The 18558-nt window shown below is 34.6% G+C and overlaps 1 protein-coding gene across 6 annotated transcripts in view; it reads right to left on the bottom strand.

Moving 5' to 3' along the window:
* GULP1 (GULP PTB domain containing engulfment adaptor 1) overlaps positions 1–18558 on the bottom strand; it is a 228957-nt gene that overhangs the window by 141262 nt on the left and 69137 nt on the right. For 5 of the 6 annotated variants that reach the window (XM_032479896.1, XM_032479898.1, XM_032479891.1 and 2 more), the window contains exon 2: positions 11593–11730. The exons of the other annotated variant lie outside the window; for it this stretch is intronic. The gene's annotated coding sequence lies outside the window, so the exon portion shown is untranslated. The remainder of the gene's footprint in view (positions 1–11592; positions 11731–18558) is intronic. 6 annotated transcript variants of the gene reach the window in all.

The raw sequence follows: 18558 nt of genomic DNA, 5'->3' as shown, positions 1-18558 counted from the left end.
TGAAATATTAAGAATATGATTGGAAGTCTGTTAGGCTTAGGAATAATAGGTTAATAAAGCTAGATAACATTATATCTAGGTTTGGCAACAGAAAGAAACAAGCCAGTGTTAAAAACCTAAAAATTTACAGTATAATCTTGGAATAAAAACAAGGAAAATACTTTGTTACTCTTTGGAAACTTCCAAAGTTCAGAAAATAGAAAAAAAAGATTCTTTATGCCCTAACACACAGATAGACACATGCACACATCTGGTTATTTCTAGAATAAAAATCCAGTCATTACAAAAGCCTGACAAACTCGAGTGCCATGTGCTGCTTTTTAAAGTGGGTTCAATTTATTCCCCAAATGAGGATTAGGATGGAGATGAAAAGGTGCTCTCTTTACTTCTTCACATTCAAATACTTTGTTTTTTATCAGAGTTTATTTTCTTCAGCATTGTTTATTCTGTCATTGAGAAGTGAGAATAAACAGTTCAAATTCTACACAAGCAAAAAAATTTTCTCCCTGCTATCAAGCTAGCTACACTTACCAGAAAACTCACTGAAACTCTGATTATGACACCATTTGAGACTGAAATATTTTCTATGGTTGTAGAGTTGAAATATTTGACCATGTTATAACATAAAAAATAGACATCATAGTGTAATTTTGGAAAGAATTATGCAAAACAAAACAATAAAAAAGGTAGCATTCTCAAAAAATAATTTTTGTTTTGAAACTATATAATGACCTTTGTCCTTCATCTTCATTCCTGATAATTAACACTATTTCTAACGTTGGAATATACACTGGAATTTCAGGTTGAAATATTTCTCATTTAAACTTTGGCCTAGTTGAAATGTTAAAGGAATATGATTTAAGTTTTTAATTCACTTGATTTCTGCTTTACTCTCTTCTGTTCAAAGAATATCTCTCCCATCCCTCTGCTATTATATATTAATTGGACTCTGCTTAACTTTATCAACTCTTGTTATCTTAGTGCTGTAAGCTGTCTTCAATGAGAGAGAAGGAATAAAGGGCAACTTTCGTAGCTGAGTTCCCTGATTTTCCTCATCATTGCTAATATCTGAGCACTTCACTTTCTTCCTAATCTAAACTTACATGCTCGCTACCCAGACCACAGAAGACAAACAGGGCTTCTGCAGGTTTGAATACTTGATTACTCCTTGGTTGTATCACAACTCGGCAACTTATCCTTCCCTGGATTCATGGCTTCTCCAGGAATCTGGAACCTGCCATTTCTGAGAATGGTGTATCCTTAGTGCCACCACAGCCCCCTCTGGTAAGGGTCCTCCTCAGTGCATATCTCAAGTTGTGGCTTCCTTCTCAAATCTGACACTGTAACCTTTTGTAGATTTCTCAAACTTTTTGATCTACTGAGGATTCTGACTTACTTTCCAATACCATTCTGAATTGAATCATATACTCTTATTTCCTGTTCCATCCAGGAATTTGAGGTTGTAAGCAGGGTATTACTGTGTGTGCTTGATTTATCATTAGAAATAAAAAATCTGTAATTTTCTTCTGGAAATAAAATTAAATATCTAGTATAAGTTTAAGTTATGAAAGGGGATTTCAAAAGCTCTTTCAATCTCATGACCCTGAAAACTTCTTGTTTGCACAAGTGTTATCTTAGGACACAGAACTATTGTTTTCATTTTCAAAATGATGTTTTCATCCTAATGGAGGTTTATCTTGGAATCTCTTTATACTAGAAAATGTATAAATAAAACTGTAAAACTGAATATGAGGTGAGAGAAGAGAAGAGTTAAGGGATCTGAAGTAAATGAAATACAGAAATGTGGGAGAAAATGAAATATGTAATGTGTCTAGAATAGAGAGATATGTCAGATCTGCCCACGAGAAGATGACAAGTGAAGACTGACAAGGTGTTTGATATTTTTGGATTAAAATGCTTTCTCTCATGTTAATATATGCCTTCTTCATGCAGCAGAGTATAGTTGGTGAAATAAAGACTACCTGGGTTTGAACCCCCATCTTTCCATGTGACCTTTGGCAAGTTTACTCTACCTCTTTCTGCCTGAGCTTTCTTATCTGTAAACTGAGTTTCCTATCTCCAAATATTCCAATGAGGATTAAATATGATCATTTGTATAGATAGCTTAAAACAGTGCCTGACACAAAACAATATGGAAGTGCTGTCAATTATAATTAATGGTATTAATGCTACTAAGAATGCCATGGAGATTTTTGATTCTCAAGAGTTTACAAAACTCCAAGAAAGAATGGGGGAAAATAAGCCTAAAAACTCCAAGCAGATAGATTTCTGAGTAGAATTTCAGGTTCATAGTCCTAATTAAGTCAAATTTTGCATAGGACAAATCACCTTAAAATATTCTTGTGATAGCCTAAATGGTATAAGGAATATAAACTTGCTTTGAGAAAATCAAAATCTCCATTTAAATGTAAGCATATTTTTTCTATTATAATTATTATTATCTATATTTTCTTATAAAAGAATTAATCAAGAAGTGTATTTCTAGTGTATCTATTACTAGGGTATATTTAAAGCTATTTTTAAAGAAAGAAGGTCTACTTACTTTATAGTCATCAGCAAGTAAAATGTTTGAACTTTGAACTGTCCTTAAACAGCAAAATATTTATACTTCCTCCCAGATCAGGGTTAGCAAATAATTTTATTGATGAATCAAAGTAAACAATGTTACTAAAGCAATTATCAAAATTTTGGGGGAAAAAAAACCTCTCACGGAAGTATCAAATTATTTTCCTAACTGCAAGTACTAGCCAGCATTCAGCTTTTTATAAACATTATTATGAGACATTAATTACATTGTGTTATCTCTTGGTAACTGCAAAAAAAGAACAGACTGTAAAGATGACGTGAGAGTTTCAATTACCTCATCATATCATCCAGTACATGTTAATGGAATAATTGTTTAATATTCCGAAACTGGGTGGAAAAAAACAGAAGAACATGCAAATATATTCTGTTCTCATAGCACGACCCTTGGATATGTAAAGTCGATTTAATATTAAAGCTCTAATTCTGCATTCCACAAATCTAAATACCACTTCAGTCTTAGAAAAATTACTAAAATCTTCACAGGAATGTTATGTCTAATCACCTTACATAAGGCAATCTGGCATCACTGATGACAAGTTACATAAAAGGATCAATTTCTGGGTTTTATGAAATTGCTCATTCACTGACATGGTTTTCAAAATCAAGATGCTTTCAATCTAAACTTATTTTCTACTTTATGTCCAAAAAGTAGAAGTTCTTTTTCCCCTAATTTATCCAATAGTTACTTAACCCAACAGAGGACGTAAAATCCATATCCCCATATATATTTCAAGGTATTTTATGAAATACTAGCTCAGGTGCGGGAATTCTTTATTCACTCACAACTCTTTTTCCTTCTAAGTCAAAAGATACCCAATCCTTGAAATCAATTACTTATTTTTAAAAGCACCATGCTATGAAAATCTTATTTCAGGCACATTTTATGTGCTAAAATTTACCCCCAAAATGCTTTTTATTCCTCTTTATAAAAGTAGTATATGCCCCTTGGATCCACTGTACTTTAAAAACATTAGATAGAATAAAATTAAAGTCACCTAGGAATAACCACTCCTTACATTTAGGTACATTTACTTTCAGTATTTAATATTAAATGTAGCCAGATACAGTGTTGAGATCTTACTGTAGATGAAGCGACGTGTCCCAGTTTTGCTCTTTTCACTTTGGTTCTTTTTGCATTTTATTTATTCCCTCAGTGGCACCCCACTACATTCAAGATAACGTCAAATTCCTCACCTGGTCCCTTAGCACCTGTCCCTTTAACCTCTTCACCGGTACCTCTTCTCTCCACCCTGCCCTGTGCGCTCTCTGCTGCTGCTGCACTGAACTGCTTTCTCAATGAACTGTGCTTCATCAAAGTGCCGGGAGGATCTGCTATACAACCCTTTCCTCCTGCTGATCATTCACCCTTAGTTTAGACATCTCCTTTAGGTAGCCTTCTCTAACATCCCCCAAGTTTAGGCTCAGGGACCTGGCTAGGGACACCAGCAGTATCATGTACCCTCCCTAGAGTGTGTTAAACACCATCGCCCCAAATCCATGCTCACTCAGAACCTCAGAAAATGATCTTATTTGGAAATACAATCTTTACAGATGTAATTAGTTCAGGATCTTGTGGTAAAACCATTTGGGATTTAGGATAGACCTTAAATCCAATGACTGGTATTTTTACAAGAGGAGGCGAGGACACACCCAGAGTTACACATGGAGCCAGAGCCTGGCATCAGGCTGCCACAAGCCAGGAAACACTATCAGCCACCAGAAGCTGGAAGAAACAAGGAAGGACCTTCCCCTGGAGTCTTTAGAGGGAACATGACCCTGCTGACTCCTAGATTTCAGACCTCTAGCCTCTAGAATTCTTGTTGCTTAAGGCCACCTAGTTGGTGGCTCTTTGTTACAATAACCCTAGGAAACTGAAACGCCTCCTGCTCTAGACTTGCTGCAATATACTGTTGTACGTATTTTAATTCTCACTAGACTATCAGCTCTATGCAAAGCCAGGATTAATTCTGTTGCTGATAATTTTATGTTCACTTCTCAGGGCAGTAATTGGCACATGACAGAGAATTAATAAACATACGTATAAAAGAAAAAACAAATTAGTTTTTCATATTAGTAGATATCTATTGAAACCTGAGTAACACCATTATTTAATCGATGTCAATTTTGCTGGAAAAATCTTTATTACCTGAGATTTTATTGCCATTAGAGTTTGATGGCTTTCGAATGACCTTTCTGAATGAAAGTTTTAGCAACATTGATTGTTTACGCTTGTCCACATTGATTCCCCATAATGGTCCCAAAACTTTGAAATTCTTTTGCGGAATCTACCCTCTCCACGTGCTGGCAGTCTCAGGAGAATGTTAATCAAGTGCTATGGTTCCTGGCAAAGAGTAAGTGATTCAAACCCAGCCACGCAGAGTCCCTCAGTGAATGTGGGAGGAAGAGCATTAAACCACATGATTGGTCCAGGTTTAGCTCCATGGCAGTACCCTTCAGAGTCTCTCCCCACTTCCTGCTTTCTAGATCCCTGTAAACACTCTGGCTCCTGTCTTTTCTGAGAACTGTTTCTCTGATGACCCTCTGATTCTTTGAGCTAACCCATATCCTTCCAGCAAAATGCCTTTTTTGCTTAAAGCACCCAGAACTAGTTTCTGTTACTTGCAACCTAAGAACAGTAATTGATATTAACTGATACTCTTCAAATGTAGATGTGACTACTACACAGTACAGATTGCTTGTCTAAATAGGTATTGATCATCATAGATAATCACTTGATCAAAAAGTTTTCAGTTTAGATTGTCAGGCTACCTAATTTGATGAACTACGCGATTCAAAACTCATGATTTACCAATTTCCTTCTCTGAGATATCCACTTCCATCTCTTCATTCATTGCACATAATTATGTAAATTCTATTCTTCTCCCTCATTTATTTCTGTCTTCAATGTAAAAATTATCCTTTTTAAAGATATTTTTATTTTTTTACCAAACTAATTTTTTCTCAATATAGATCATTCTCTAAAAGCAAAGCAAACCATTTTATAAAGAATGTTACCTCTAAAAACAGAAGGCTTTGACATAATAAATAATATCCTCATAGCATGAATAACTAGTTTACACTAAAAGGCCCACAGTTCACCACTTTGCAACATATAGACTAATATATTTGATGAAAAATCACTCTCCTAAGTTTCACTATTTCATTCAAATAGCAATTAATTTATGAAGAAACCATTCATTGCCATTACATATTACATAAATATACAAAACTTTTTTTTCTTTTAAATCTCATCATTAAATGAAAACTAATGTTAATATTGTATAGGTAAAGATCAATGTGACTATTATTAATTATTAGACTAGAAATAACAGTTTATACATACAGATATACTGAATGTAAATGGTAAATGTACAATCAAAAGTCAGTGAAAGCAAAATGGCTTTCTCCAATCTCTCCCAGGGCTTAAAGTTTATTTCCTTTTGTATTTAAACGCTGATCAAGCATAACACACCTTCTGAATAGGATTTGAATCCACTCTCCACTGAGGGATTTCCCTAGACTGTCTTCAGAGAAGAGTGCTATTAGTCTTACTTATTACAGCCGAAGAGGGCAGAAGAAATTATATTTCTAGATCCTATCTGCTACTTTCTTAACACTGCATCACATTTTTGTCATCTACTTACACTACTCATTATCTCGAACGACTGCATCAACTTCCTTACAATAGCCACCTAAAACACTGTCACGTCCGTGAGGATGTATTTTTTAATATACCTAGAAGTTTAAAACCACATGATAGCCACATTTGAATGCAAACTTCATTTAGGGTGTCAAAACTAAAACTGGTTTTTTTTTGCCACACTTTCTGCCTTCTACTTCTTTTGCATGTTTACACTGAATGTACAGTTGCCTTTATCCCCCCTAACACCACCCAGCCTTGCTCCATCATCAGTCCGTAATTTCCCTTTTGCTTTCATTTGTTTCCTTCTTAGGCTAGTGTGTGAGTTTAGCCATTTTATTGATGTTTTAGGCTCTTCTCCTCTCTTCATCCTTCATCTCTTTCATCTTTGACATTAATTTACAATGGATGAAAACCTATTCTGTGCTGGCCATTATATTAGACATTCTGCTAGGCGCTTTGGATATAAAAACAAGCACCTATCTGCTTACTGGAAAAAGAGAATCTCAGACAAAGACCAGCAAAAATGAAAGAACACAATATTATCTGGAAATTTTTATCTACAATTATGGATCTGTATTAAGGAATGATTAAAAACAAAGTTCAGATTTTAGGAAGTTGAGAGCCAGATCATAAGGGTCTTCTTTTTCCTGAGAATATTAATAGTGAAGGAAATCACATAATCCCACTTTGCTTTCCAAACCACTTTGCAGGGAAAGGTTTAAAGGGGAAAAGCTCTGAAACAGATTGACCATGTAGAGGCTATACTGCTACTTCTAGAAAGAGATCGTGGACGCCTGCAAAGAGTAGGAGAGAGATTGAAGAGAAAGATTGATGAAAAATTTAAGGAACAGAATGAAAAAGACTGGTTAATCAATTAAAGGCTATTAGTATGAAGAAAAAAGTAGAAATTCAAATTAACTCTTAAGTTTTCCAACTTGACTATTCAAATGAATAGTAATTCTAATCAGATAGGTAGAAAACAGGAAGAAAGATCAGGAATTTTAAGAATGTAAGATAATGATTCTAATCTCTGGCCTGTGGCATTTGATCCATCTACACAGATATGTGAAACAGACAACAAACAAATGGAGAGTCTGATGGGACAGACAGGCTCTCAGATGGCTTCCAGTGACCTCTTCCAGTGATTCAGGCCCTTTTGTGATCCTCTGCCCTTGAATGTGGGCTGGACCTATGACTCACTTCTGAAATACAGAAAACTGCACAAGGGGTGGCGTATTAATTTACTGTGGCTTCCATAACAAACTACCACAAACTGAGTGACTTAAAACAACAGAAATTTATTCTTTCGTAGTTCTGGAGGCCAGAAATCTGAAATCAAGGTGTTAGAAAGACTACTCTTGCTGCAAAGGCTCTAAAGGAGATTTTGTTCTTGCCTCTTCTGGCTTCTGGTGGCTCCAGGTGACTCCTGACTTGTGGTTGCATCACACCAGTCCTTGCCTCTGTCTTCACAGTGTCTTCTCCTTTGTGTGTGCCTCATAAGAACACGTGTTACTGGATTTAGGGTTCATCTAGTTAATCTGGCATGTTTGTACTCAAGATCCTCTGTTTAACGACATCTGCAAAGACTCTTTTTCCAAATAATGTCACATTCACAAGTAACACGAGTTAGGACTTGAACATATCTTTTTGGAGGCCATCATTCAATTCACCACAGCTGGGATTGTGAGAGCAGGCAGAAAGCTAGGTATGAGCAGGGGAAGAGGGGCACAGGCCAAATGGCAGGAAACCATACATCTTGTAAACAACGGGGGGTCCTTGAGCAGAAAGAGAAAAGCAGGAACCACCAGACTGGTAAGAAACCAGACATTTTTGAGGTGACAAGTGTCCTGGAAGCAGACAAACGAAGGTGGGAAGAGGCAGGAATCTCCAGTGTCCAAATGTAACCTTTGCCTCATTATGCCCTCATTTCAATAAAATTAGCCTTGCAGATGAGAAGTACCCATCATGCACCAACCCCATGACACTTCCGATCCAGACTACATAAGGACAAAAATCTCTCCTGCCCTCAGGAAGGTGGAGCTGGGAAGAAAATCAAGGAATATGACCCCAAACCTCTCCCTCTTTAAAGAATATTCCAGCCATTCATTTTTACACCCTATATAACCAACTTGCCAAAGAAACTCAGTACAGCTGCTCAGCTGGGTCTGCCCACTCTCCCTTTGAGAGCATAGTATAGCTTAATAAATCCTCGCTTTACTTTCTTGACCTCCATATCACACCTCTGAATTCTTTCTGTGATAAGACAAGAACCTGCTCTCCTGGTAACAGCATGATACTTCCTAGGTGTGGTTATACAGGAATGTGGTATCCATCACAGGTGCTCACTTTTGCTCTCTCTTGCCCCAGGAAGCTAGCTTCCATATCATGAGGCAGCCCTACAGAGAGAGGCCCTCCATGGTTGAGTTTGGAGGTGGACCCCTCAGCCCCAGCTGAGCTCTGTAATGATTGTAGCTGCAGTGGACAGCTTGACTGCAACATCAAGAGACACCTAGAGCCAGAGGCATCAGCTAAGCTGTGCCTAGATTTATAGCCCACAGAAAACTGTAAGATAATACGTAAGCACTGTTTTCAGCTGCTAAGTTTTAAAGTAATTTATCATACGGCAATAGAAAACCAATATGGAGCTCACGAAAACATCTAGGCTAGGTCAGCCATGATTAAGACAAGCCATGGAAATGGACTCAATTTTGCATTTAAGAAATATTTATGGAGTGCCTGTAAAAACAACACTGTGGTGAGTTTTATTTAGATTTGAATTTATATCTCTAATGATAAATGACAACCCGATCCTCAAAAATCTTAGTCTCAGGAAATGACAGATAAAATCAGGATGCCTGGTATGAGTGAGGAATGTAAATGGTGTTAAGGAACAAAGCATATAGAAGAAAGATCTGGTCCAGGTTCCAAAAGTTTGGAAGGACTTCCTGGAGAAGCTGAATTCTTAACTTCTGCAAACTCACCTACTTATATCTGTGTATTAACAAAGTTCCCTTTCCTTTCAACAATGTAAAATTTAAGGCACCTCTAAGTGGTAAGGACAATTTTCCTGTCCATTACACTAAGATTCCTATAATAAATTTATCTAAGCTCTTAGGGCAAGAACATATATCCACTTTTGTGACTGCTAGAAAGGCTAAAGCTAAATTATTACATACAGTGGCTATAAATCAAATCAGGTCTTTACTTCATACTTCAAGTGTTTTGTTTGATGTAACTTATTTTTACTCTTTTTACTCCAAGTACTCTTCACTTGTATTTGGATTTTTCATAGTAAATAAATGAATCCTCAATTACATAAGTAATTGCAATGAAATTTAAAAATGCTGTGAGTGCACCAGCAAAGGTATGAGCAAAACACAGTGAGAGAGCAGGGCGGAAAAATCCTCAGTGTTCAAAATCAAACCTATTATTTCATCAACACAAAAATCCCACTTTTCCTGTTTTTCCCTCATATCTGTTAATGCCATCAACGTGCCCCTCTTGCCTAAAAGAAAAGACCGTCTCCTCAACCTTCCACCACTTCTACCACTGCCTCGTTTTTATTTACACTACTTTCACCCTAGATAAAGTTTCATTACTTCTTGTTTGAATTCTTGCAAGGTTTGGAAACACTGCTTCTAGGGTAATGTTGATCAGACTTGATGTCTTTGGGAAAACTGTATCAGTTGATAATCCCATAACTGCATCTCAATATAATTAGTTACCATTTAGTCTTACCTTGAATATGACTCAACTGTTACACTGTCATGGTGTATTATATTCATTTGTTTGCCATGCATGTCTCATCCATTACATTATAAGCACCTCAAGAGTGAAGATTATGTCTTTATCTTTTTCTCTACAGTTCCTACTGTAGTGCCTGGCAAATAAAGTGTTTCCAGATGCCAATGAAAATGAAACAGAAAGGCCTACAGATTATTCTCACTCCCTTTGGATTTGCTCTCTCTTCAATAGTCTAACACACATTTCACTGCTAGATTAAGCTTCCTAGAATACCACACAGATCATCTGACCCCCCTGCAACCATCTCTCATCATTTGATGATGAAATATAAATGCCTAAGTATAGGGATCCAAATCCCAGAACGTATTTCCCATGACTCTGCTAAATCTACCCTATTATTCCCATATCCTGAATATCTGCTAGCTCTCTCAGCTCTGTATCTTTGCTCCAACTTGGCCCTCCATTTAAATATTAGCCTGCCAAGTTCTTCCTTCCCTGAAAAGCACAACTCATCTTGTCTCTTGTTTGTGAAGGGTTCGATTCCCAAGCTACAGTATTATCATCAATAACTGCCCTTTCCTTTTACTTTTTCTTGCCACTTAATACATCCTACCTGTACCTATGGAACTGAAATATGTTTCTTATCTTGCCATAATTTATTCACAATTAGAAGAAGCAAGCAACTAGCAACTCTTTTTGTGCCTTCCTGTACCTAATGTCTACCATCACCACCATCATTGCTCAAATAATCATAGTGCTTGGGCTTAGTGCAATCATAAGTTTTCAATAAATGTTAATTGAATAAATGTATACTTGCTGTCATCTATAAACAATGTATGTTTAGACAGTGGAAAAGATTATATATATATAATATTTACTCTTTTTCTAGACTTGGTTGTGTAAGGGATATATTGGCTGAATACATGTGAGGAAAGGATGCTATAGCTTGCAACCAAAATTTGGAATGTTGTCTTAGCTTTGCATTTTTGATTCAATACAAAGTAGGTTTTGTTACAAAAATTCTTTGAGTAAAAAAATATAAGTTGATGGGTCAAAAAATCTTTTCCAAAATGGCTACTGAAAACTGTAACACATCACTACCTCCTGGAGGTAAATTCAGCAATAAAAGCCTTTAAAACACCACAGCTAATTTTAGTAACTCTACTAATGCAAAATGAGCAATGTATATATCACTTTATCTATAAGGACATTCTCTGAATAATAAACCCAATCTAAAAAATATTTTTAAATAGTGTATGATTATATTAACAGATACAATGAAAAATTCTGAATCATTAATTCATATTCTCAAATAGAACAAAACAGATTTGCTACAAAAATAATAAAAAATTAAACAACAAATATGTATTAGCCCAACCAACAAAACAAGAAACAAATGATACAGAACAAAGTAACAAGTTATTTTTAGAAAATAGACTTATTCATAATTTCAATTTTATTTTGCTTTTATGTATTTTACCATTTTCTATAATAAAAGTATTTTTTTTTTAATATCTGGTACAAAATAAAAACATCTTTATAGTTTCAAATCTTTTTTTGAAATGATGTTAAGTACATAAACAATCACTTATTCTTACCTGGGTAGGTATGTTCAAATATAGTTGAAAGAATACACAGACATCTGACTTTGGAAGGTTTCAATTACCAACACTACCCATCCGAATTCTCCTTCAATTGCTTCCTCTCTTGTGTATATCAGATGGACTCACATATAACTAAAAATAAAATTAAAATTGTACTCAGTATAATTAATCAATTATTATATTTATGTGCATTTAAATTTAGATATTGCAATGTATATTGTAAAATTTTAATCATATTTCTTGTGAAAGTTCAAGAAAGTTACCCAATAATAGGAAAACAATAGTAAGGCATGTATTTGTTTTGAAGAGACAGAGTAACAGATTACTAGTTAAGGGCAAATAATAAGGTTGCTAGATAATAAATCAAATGTTTTTTAAAAATTGGAGTATAGTATAAATTAAATGTTTTAAATGGATATGCTACCACTGAAACACAGTGATGATTGGTCAACAATATACCTCCTCCTCCCTTGGGCTTTACAACTAGGCCCAGCCGTCTCCTTCACTTATTAGCTAAACAGACTAACCAAGCGCATACTCAGTCCCTGATGGAGAAGGTGAAACAGAATTTTAGACCTCACTGATCTATGTTAACTTTCATTCCACCTCATTTGCTATGGAGAAGCATTTAGGTAGCTTATCCTTGTATTCATTCTCATGCTATAACTAGAACAGACATAGCAGCTAGTTAAGGTTTCCACATTTTTATTCCAATAGGCAAAAGGAAGAAGTCCTTCCAGATGCAACAGTGCAAATTATGTCCTCCTTTAATCCCATCATTTCACATGTATCTACAACAGAAATTCAAATAGTGGCAAAAAAAAAAAAAATTCACAGTATAGTATCTCTTCCTGCCAAAACAGCAAAGTAGCTTTCTTCTTTTGAGGGGGAGGGGAGTACTTATACAAAAACAATCTAACTCTTTCATTCTGCCTCCCTCCATAACTTTGATACAGACCACTGGTAATTTGACTTTCTCAAATTATAGACTAAAGATGGATCTCAAACATTTTCTGTCTCTTTGTTTCTGAGCGATCTGAATATTCTGAAACGATCCTTTCCCAACTTACGCACAGTTTTCTTTCGAAGCCTGTTTATCTATTTGTTCACTCTATTGTTTTTAATTTTCTAATATAACTTTAGAAATAAAGACAGAAGGGATCTTCATTTAGAAGGCCCCAGAGACCAACTCTGGAGTAATAATTGAAGTAAAAAAGCAAGGGAGAGGCTAAGGGTTACAGGCAGCTCATCGACAGTATTTAGCAGAGAAGGCAACAATTATAAAATCTGAATTGAAACATGAGCAGGGTATATTTTAAGGCCATTTATAGATTTTTATAATTTTAGTGAAAAAAACTTCATTTTCCCAATGATGCTATTATTTATTAAATTAGATCCATGCACATATTTATTAAATCTCTAAGCATTTGCTGAATCTTAGGGTATATAAATGATATAGTTCATTTTATCTTTCCTCAAAATGTAAAGGCTGCATCATCACTTACTTCCAGCTTTAGAAATAGATCTGTTTATCTTGGACAGGAAATTTCAAACATGATACAGCTAAAAGGTAATCGTGGAACTATGTCATGATTTCCAAAGTGATTATTAACCAGAGCATTTTTTTTTCTTTTTTTGTCTCTCTTGGGGAGAAGGGAGAAAAGAGGAGACAAAATTAGTTCTTTTGTAGGATAATGGTTATTTCCTTATTTATTTTGTGCAAATCTTGGTCTAATGGAATGCAATAAGAAAGAAATCACCCAAGATAACATAAGTGACTTTGTTTATAAAAACAAAACACTGTTAAAAAATCCTGCTCCAAAATAGGATAGCAGAGTAAATATTTTCCTTAAAATGGTTAATTCAATTTATCCCCACAGCTTTTATTTCTATCTCAAACTGACTGAAATCCACTCTTACTGTGGAAGATACAATGTTTTATGCAATGTGACAGAATAAAGAAGAGCACAAAAACACCCACATCAAAACACAAGAATGAACTTGTGCCTACTTCTGTCTTTCTTCTTGCAGGAAAATGACATATACTCTGAAGTGAATCTATTAGATTCCAGTCTGATATGATTAGATTTGTTCATATACAGAACATTTTAAATATTCTTTCAAAAAAAGAGATGTGCTTAGGAGCTGCCCTTTTGAACATTTTAATTTTAAAATATAAAATCTTATTTTCCAACTTGAATAATTCTTAAATTTTTAGTGTGAACATAATACACTCAATTTTATACTGTTTTGCCACCATTTATTACATATTATGAAATTTGAAGATGTACATGAAATTAAGTGAAGGCAACCATTTCTTTATCAAAACTTTTATTTTTCCCAACAGTATTAGTGTAAGAAAAACATTATTAATACTGCAATGACTAGATTCTTCAATTTGTTAATTCAACACTTATATCTTTAAATATTCCATACATAATAAAACCAACCTAAACAAACAAACCAGGTTAAAAGTTATTTTAACTTTTCATCAAATGATATAGAGATCACCATTATCATGATTTTAAAACTTTTTCAAAATCATTTTACTACTTATTTTTCTTTTTATTGTTAGCTCCAAGAATTTAGCAATATTTCAAACTAATTTGCAAAATGTAAAAACATTTTTCCTGGATATTCATTTCTTATTTCCTATTACAGGTATCTTAATTTAAAATATACAAAATCAGATCTTTGGCCCGTGATTTTCTTTTTTTCTGTTTCTCTCTTTGTCCTGTGATTTTAATTAAGTAAATAGTACAATTCTCATTCCAATTGCTTAAGCCAGAAATTTGTCATTATTAATCTCTTTTAGTTCCCTTACAATCTACATGCAGTTAAATCAAAACAAATTCAGTTCAGCTTAATACAGAAGACTCCACTTTGTTACCTCTCCCAGTTTACATCCTCACCAACCCATCAGTAGTCAGCCATGATTTCTCTCACCAGTAATCTAGCATATAACCCTCTGGACAAAGTCCATATGACTTAGTATGCCTTAGCATCTTAGTCCAAATGCCTTAGCATCTTTCCTTAATGATGTCTTCTCAAATGTTTTCATCCTAATGCTCTAGGCAAAAAGTGCAAACATGGTGACTTCAGATGACTGACATAAGTGACTTGGGGCAATCATTTCCTTCCCTTTCCCTTCTAGTCTTCTCACTGAGGCAGTGGTGTACATACAGTCCTAACAACACCCCTATGCTCTAAGGAAAGTAAAATTAATATAGTTCATTAAACAAATATTCATAGAACACCTACTGAAAGCCCAACTGTATTAGTCATTAGGGAGAGGAGAATCAGTCTATCCCTTCTTTGTATGTGTCAGACTGATAAGGACTACGTTAATGGCAAGGTGAGGTGCTGCAGAAAGACAAAGAAGGTTCGGGAAAGTCTTTCTTAAAAAGATGGAACCTCTGAACTATCAGTTTAGAAACTGTCCAATGAAGAAATTGGTAAAGACCACAGCTGGCAGAGGGAACATCGTATGCAAAGGCACAGGAATAAGAAAGAACATGCCACCTTAAGGACAGGTGAACTGTCAGGGATATAAGATTTGAAAACAGAATGCTTATGGAACTATTTTATAAGAAATTTTTGCAATAAAGTAAGGCCATATCAAGAAGCCTCCTGAATGCCATGCTATGAAATTTGGACTTTACCCTAAAGGTGATTTGAATACAGTAAAACAGGGAAGTGATGCAAGAAGGTGTATTTTTAGAAAGATCATGCAGCAAATGTGGTTCTGAAGAGACCATGAGACAGAGAAAGTGAAATAAGTTTCTTCTTAGAAATCTGTGTATATCTGCTAAATGGTAAGGCAAAATAGAAATAGACTCAGGGCACTGCATTCATATTCGTAAAATGTAAGACTGCAGTGGTGCTTGGGATTCAATTTATATAGGAAAAGAGCAAGACCAAGGCAACCCTGATCCAGGCTTTCGAATGCTCAGAGATGTCAGTCTGGACCAAGAATTGACTGTTACTGTTCTACATGCATTTTAAGTTCTCTACCCTCAGTAGTCATTATGGTAAAGAAAAAAGTGATAGAGGATGAGACATGACAAACTATTTCAGAATTAATACCAATTTTAAATTTACCAATTTAAAAACAAATTAAAGCTAGTTCTTTCCTCTACATTGACACGAAACTTTTAGCAGTGCTTTCAAGCTGTCACCAGCAGGAAATTTTCCTAATTAGAAGAAGTAGGAGAACAATTATCAAGTCATTCAGTCGTTCTGCTACAGTGGAAAACACAAGCCACTTTCTCTGAAACTTTTGGTTATTATATTTTTCAGCCTAAACAGATTAAGGGAGAGTCTTTGTTCTTTTTAACATTAACTCTTCACAAATTCTCACCTCTCAAATATCAAGAGCCTTTTATGGAAAACACAGTCTAGGCATTGAGATGGATTCAAAGAAGTGACAACTGGCCACAGGTTAAAATTTTACTTGAGTTAATGCATGTCAGAGTGAAATTCATACTTTTTAACTTTTAGTAACTTTTTAATGCAATGGGAATTTGAAGCGGAAAATAAATCTGACTAGGGGAAGGAATGAAAATCTTAGCAATGTTTGGAGAAAAGAGGGGGAACAAAGGAAAAGAAAGCGAGAAACCCAGAGCAAAAACAAGAGTGAGAGCTAAGGAAGAAAGAGCATTTCTCCCTCAATCAGTAATGAGAAGTTCTGGGATTTACTCTCATTGGCCAAAAAAGTGACACACACACATCCCTAACCAATCACTGGAGACACAGAATCACTGATAGGCCAATCAGGGTGCATCACTGGAGATAGAGCCATGGTCAGTTCTCCTAAATCACATGGCTACTACACAAGATGAAAGATGAGTTCCACCAATGAAAAGCTGGCCTATAACAAACACCACAGGGAAATTAAAAAATAGACATTAACGATATATCATGTAAGTGTAGAAAGAAATGAGATAACCCATAGACAGTATGTGGTCTAGCACATTAAAAAAAAGTACTTAGTAATTCAAGACAATTATTATTACTTATGATGGACTGTTTAAAAGTTCCACACTTTCATATTATAAAAAGAACTATAATACATATCTTCATACATAAATACATGTGCTCATCTCAAGTTATCTTTTATTATGGCTTCCTAGAAGTAAAATCACGAGGTTAAAAAAAGTGTTCGATCTTTGAAGTATTTTCTTACATACCACCAAGAAAGAAACACCAACACAGACTTCCACCACAGCAGATGATAATGCTGATGTCAGACCACCTTCCCAGCAATGATCTTTTTACTAATCTTTTGACAAGTTGTCGAAAAATTGTCTCTTTTTCTGAAACTTCTTTAACTGCAAGTGAAGTACAACTTTAATGTGTTTAAAAACTTAATTTGTAATTTTTCCTTTTGGTGTGCTTTTTTATTTTTATGATATTTTATTTATTTATTTTTTGGGGGAGATTTTGATGCAAACATTAAGTCTCAGGATCTCTGAACTTTATATTCCCTCTGCCTTTATTGCTCATCTCTCCAATAACTATATTCATTCCCTCAACTCCTCCTTTAAATTAGGAAAGATTGGTCTATGTTTTAGAGTTTCCCTTAATGTCAGTTACATATGTTATACACAAAATAACATAAGTTGCTAATCCTTACATTAAGACCTTAGCTATGAATTGACACAAATGTATGAAAGCAATTAAGTCGTTATCAATAGGATTGAAGAATTTTTTTTAAATTAATGGTTAAAATTTTATTTGTCTAATATAGTTTATAGATTTAATTAGGTTTAATTTGGGGAATTAGTCCTCTTATTTCGTTTATCTCCTAAAACTAGGACTATTTCTAAAACACTGCAAATATAGATTTCAGCACCAAATCATTTAGAAACAGATTTTTTTCCAAATACTCTCCATATTTTAAGCACCTCCTTTCTTTTCTTCATTCCTTCTTTTCTCCTTGCTTCCTTATTTTTTCACTTTTCTTCCCTCACTTCTATCAGAAAATAAAAATTATGAGTGACTATCTGCACTATAGTATTTCAATACATTAAAAACATATTCAAGTAATTAAAAAAAGATGACACCTATACTAAAAGCCACTTTTAATTTTTAAAAGACTTTATATTACTACTAAAAACTGTAAAACTGTGTAGATATATTTCAGGGTGTATGGAAATACAGCATTTATTCAATACAGGCTTTTATTAAACACTTTTTTTAAGTAGTCCCACAATAGAGTCTATTGAAATGAAAGGAATCAAGAAACTGTGGTTGATTCCTTAATGAAAAATTGGACCAGAAAGCATTCATTAACTTGGATTACATAAAAAGTCATTAGTTTAATTTTTCCAGCCCTGTGGAGTTTAATTTTATTCATGTTAATATCCATGAAATGCATAATGTATTTAAAGACAAATTTCAGGGAGCTATAATACAGTATTCCAATTTCCCACAGCTAAGGCAGGGGGTGCAGAGAAGAGTTTTACTAATCCTTGTCTCTATTCTAAATTAACTGCAATATCTCTGTAACTGGATATAATTAACTTAAATTATACAAACACTGTTCAATAAAATCTGCAGTACTTTCTATATCAATATAATTCAGCACAAAAGCATATAAATGTATCTATTGTTAGCAAAATAATTATTATTTTACAGATGAGAAAGCCTCAGAAGTGCTATGATCACAAGTATCTTGTGTGATGACTGGTTATGTTCCAAGGCCTTTCTTGAGCAATCAAGCATTTTCAGTACTGAGGTTTTGCAATCATTCTTTGTGTGCTCCACTACCAAATATCAGTATACCATTTTAAACTGCTGCTCTTTTGCTCAGTGGGATTTCCACATAATGATACACATTTCACTATTCATTTAATCTAGTATATACATACATTGTGCTTTCCTGCCGTTACCACTACCACCTCTCACCAAAACCAAAACCAAACCCAAACAAAACACATTCTCATAATAGCACCCTGG

This window comes from Camelus ferus, chromosome 5, assembly GCF_009834535.1.
Source record: "Camelus ferus isolate YT-003-E chromosome 5, BCGSAC_Cfer_1.0, whole genome shotgun sequence".
NCBI lineage: Eukaryota > Metazoa > Chordata > Mammalia > Artiodactyla > Camelidae > Camelus > Camelus ferus.
This window is presented reverse-complemented; position numbering and strand designations above follow the sequence as displayed.